The following is a 4,562-nucleotide window of genomic DNA, read 5'->3' on the forward strand; positions in this document are numbered from 1 at the left end:
GACAATTCTCTTTCTTGGAGCATATTTCTTGGAGCATGATTTCACCTTACTTTTTTTTTTTGTCATTGTTTTCACTCAATTCTTAGCATTCCATTGTCTTCTGGAAGTCAGATTATCTTGGTAATGATAACTAAGGAAAGGCAATTAGTGCAATTAAACTCCGAATACTGCTGTAACTACAACGGGCATTTTAAAAAATGAACCTAAGAGACTGGAATTACCTGCAAGGAGAAATGTTTTATGGTTCTGTTACACTCATATTTATTGAGTGACTGGTGTGTGCCAGGCACTGGACGTTTAACATTTTGAATAAGACATGATGTTTAACTTAGAGGAGCTTTCAATTGTGTAAAATTAAAAAGTATCCTCCTCTTTGAACCTGTATAATATCCTTTACCAGAGTGTAAACACTGGCAAGAAGGATCGGGATCTGCATTCATCTTGGTGTCTCTCAAAGCACCCAGCTTTGCCTGTGCTGAACATATATTAAGTGCCCAGTGAATATGTTGTATGAATAAATTTGGTCAGTGAACAAAGATGATTTATGCTTAGGAAGCAATACTGTTAATGGACATGGCAACCTAAAATGACAAATGTGTGGACTTTATGTCATCTTCTTTAAATTCCCTCAATTGGGTTAAGGAGGAGTGTTATTTAGATGAAGCATAGCATATTCTGCTAAATTTGTTTTCCTCAAAGATTTCTTTACAAAAGGAATTCATGTAAATTCATGAAAACATGCGAATAATTCGGACAATTTGTTAGCAATAGCAATGGGTAAAAATGAGTAAATCATTGTTTGGTGATCTCAAAAATAGTGGTTGGTTGGTGAGTCCTCACTACATTGCTACAGTCAGGGGCAATGGTTCTTTGTTGTTGTTTGTTTTAATCTTGGAGCTGCGTGCTCCAATGGAATCATCAGGTTTTTAGTCATTATAGACATCAAGTGATGTCTGTAATTCTAATGTAAATTTTTTGAGTCCGTGATTGTGTAAAGCATAATTTTCTCCTGCTAGTACTTAATATGTTACAAACATGACTTTTCCCCCAGTGTCTATTTTTTGCTGTAAAGGTAGGGCTGACACCTTTTCTTTGTGTTTCATGTATAAATCTACCCAGAATTCACCATTTGGAATTTCCAATTTATTTTTGAAGAGGAACAGGAACTTAAAGAGACTTCTGAAAACCATGTCTTTCTTCCCCAATTTTTGTAGTTATCTTGCCCATAGACCTGATTCAACCTCAGTTTTTCTTGAGTGACTCATCATTTTTAATCTTTCCAAAGTATCCAACTTAGTGTTTATAGAAACAAGAACTTTTCAACATTCATATTTCATCAATTTTGCATCACATTTAATTAAATTTAAAAATTACAATGAGTACCACTGCTATAAACCGGTTAGGGAGCAAACACCACATACTCTGGAAAGCATGGAAACTTAAGTGGCAGGAACCAAAGTGAGACAGACATTCTTAGGAGGGCTGTGTCATGTGTTTTTCCATGGGAATGGAGAATGTTGGTTAGTCCAGGAAGCTTTTGAAACAGAGGTCATTTATGGACACTTGTACTGCTCAATTGCCTTGGTTTTCAATTGAGGGCAGTTTTGTTCCCCATGAACATTTGGCAAGGTCTGGAGATATTATTGGTAGTCACAACAGGGCTAGGGGAAGGGGTACCATGGTCATCTAGTGGGTAGAAGAAAGGGATGCTACTATACATGCTGTAATGCCCAGGTCAGCCCCCTACAAACTAAGAATACCTGGCCCAAAATGTCAACATAATGCCAAGGTTGAAAAACGCTGCTCGACCGTGATTTAAGTGGATTTTTTATAATGAATGAACGACATAGTTTTAAAAGATACCAAGAGACTCATAATATTAAAATATGTGTAATTTGGAAAGCAAAAATAAAGAGTTAAAAGATTAGAAACAAAGCAAGGTAGTTGTACCTTAACCCTGGGCGACTACTGTGACTATGACTAAGCTCTGAACATACCCACAAATCTAACCCTCAAGGTCAATACCAGAAAAGTACATTAATTCATTTGTGATAAACAGAACAAATATCTACTGAGTACTAATATATGTTGGTCTCAAGTGCCCAAATGATAAATAATAAACATTTAAAAGATACCTCTGTTGTGATCAGTGTTGTAAAGGGAGGGATGCTTCTTAGCTGCGGTACCCACCGTTCCAGATTCTGTTTGAAAAGAGAAATTTCTTACGCAGGCACCGAATGCTCAGAAGAGATGACTGTGTGTGAAGCATTCAACAGAGTAGTGGGCAATACCTTCAACTGTGGTTTTGCAGAAGAAATAGAGTCTTTCTCCCCAAAGCCAGTTTCTATAGCAATAAAAGCTGAAGGTTTAATATTATATGTTTACGTAGGAAAGAACATTTCTATGGGAGCTAAACTTACAATCAATCATTTCTTAAAGAAAGTACAGCTCTCCGGGAATCACCAATTGCCTCAGGTGCCCAGGTACTATCACAGACGGTAGGAGGAGGGAGTTCTAGAAGCTGGGAGGGTCAGGGAAGGTTCATGGAGGATTATTGTAGTATTTATTATATTATCCCTATTTAGATTGACATAAATTAGTAAAGAAAAAGTTTGAAGCTGAGGCTCTTAACTGTGATTGACAAATTAACTTTAGGAGGTCCATGAACCATCTGCAGTTGTGCACCACATTTTGTGTTTGCATGTACGTTGTTATTTTTTCTATGTAACGTGTTCATATATTTAATGAGATTCTTAATGGGGTTATATGACCCTAAGAAGATTATGTACCACTGTTCCTAAGAATTACACCTTTAATCCCTCCATCTAAAACTAAGCCCACTTCCACTCTTAAAATATCTGCACGTAAAACCTCCATCTCTTCCTCCTACTCATCGCTCTCCTTTATTTCCAAGAACACATCTCTGATTGAAAGACAAGATATGGCAATTAGGAAAAAAGTTAGTTTTGAAATTTGTCTCTGGTCGTTTTTATTATTATGCTAGAAACCCTTTACTGGTGACTTTTCTATTGTGCCATTTGAATTATTACAGCATCTGCCTTCGACAGTTTCAGATGGTCAGACATTATAACAAAGAAATGAAAAACAGCAATTTGCTACTAAAAGAATTGCGTTTTGTGTTTGTGTTCCTTCATAAACTTCAGGGTACAGAGGTCAACACAAAGAAACATCCCCAGAGAATTTGTTTCTAAAATGGTTCTTAGAAAGAGATTGTAAGTGCCTTAACTGGCAAATATCTAAAAGGTGGTTTGGGATTTCTTTTCCTCCTGTTTCCCTTCTAGATATTGTACAGTTTAAAATTTTAATGTTTTGAACTCAGTTAAGTTCTACCACCAAAAAAGCAAAGGCAGCTATTTTGCATGTGTGTAAAATTTCCTTTGAAAATAACCACTGAAATGTTTATGAGAATTAATCAGAAACGTGATTAGTCAGTTTTAAATTTCTAAACACCTGCATGTACAGTATCTTCTTCACGTGATAGTGTAATACTTTGGTGCATTATATTATGCGATTAAACAAATTTTTATCATTTACCAAAATAAGCTTAATGATACTTACCTGCTTTTTGTCCTACAGAGAGACTGCCACAGAGTTAGCTGGAAGTCTACCAAGGTGAGTAAGCTGCCTTTGCTTTCATACACATGGAAAGACATACTGTGTCCTTGTTAAGAGGTCTTCTTGTTTTCTCTTCCTTCCATCAGATTTTAACACCTCATATACCACTATGTAAATGCCAAAAATTATGTATGAGTCACATGTAAGTGATGTAACCAAGAAGTAATGATGTAACCAAGAGTAGTAAGTTCATAAATGACTTAGAGAAATCATTCTTATTCCTTTAAAGTTATATTGCATATTTGGAGATGTATACATGAGCTATATTTGCCACAGAAATCATGAAGATGTTGCTTCCTCTTTATATTCATGGGACCTGGCAATCTAAAGAGGCATCGAATTGGCTTTTTTCTTCAGTATATTCATTACTATTATTGTGTTCAGCGATTTATAGATTTATGAAAGAATCCTGAGCTTTCCCTAAAGAACTTACATCATAGTTTTGATGCGGGACCTGGCAATCTAAAGAGGCATCGAATTGGCTTTTTTCTTCAGTATATTCATTACTATTATTGTGTTCAGCAATTTATAGATTTATGAAAGAATCCTGAGCTTTCCCTAAAGAACTTACATCATAGTTTTGATGAAATTAATGCATTTTTAATTTTTATTATTATTTAAATAAATTTTTAGAGATGTAATATCAGGAAACGAAATTGATTTATAATTGATCAATGTATTTGGTATATTTTTGATGTTTTATTTCAATATATAAAATAAGATATGATTAACAGGCTACAAGTTCTAGACAACTAACTGTCAAGAATAATTACCAATATTTAATGGAAGGAAGGAATGGCAATATTTTAAGAGGTATTTTACTGGGCACTGGATTTCTAGAATCAAGCCTTCGTACCTAGGATCATGCCTTAGTCTTTGCAGGTGCTCGAGAACCCTTTGTGAATGAATTCTTATGCCATAGGATA

At 35.2% G+C, this 4,562-nt stretch overlaps 1 protein-coding gene across 1 annotated transcript in view; it reads left to right on the plus strand.

The window, feature by feature from the left end:
• The first annotated feature begins 3,600 nt into the window (after positions 1-3,600).
• The window catches only part of LOC103594831 (CUGBP Elav-like family member 2), a 296,489-nt gene continuing 295,527 nt past the window's right edge, over positions 3,601-4,562 (plus strand). Inside the window, exon 1 of the mRNA XM_008578108.1 lies at positions 3,601-3,633. The gene's annotated coding sequence lies outside the window, so the exon portion shown is untranslated. The remainder of the gene's footprint in view (positions 3,634-4,562) is intronic.

The sequence above is a fragment of the Galeopterus variegatus genome, unplaced genomic scaffold (genome assembly GCF_000696425.1).
Source record: "Galeopterus variegatus unplaced genomic scaffold, G_variegatus-3.0.2 Scaffold1631, whole genome shotgun sequence".
NCBI classification, from domain to species: Eukaryota; Metazoa; Chordata; class Mammalia; order Dermoptera; family Cynocephalidae; genus Galeopterus; species Galeopterus variegatus.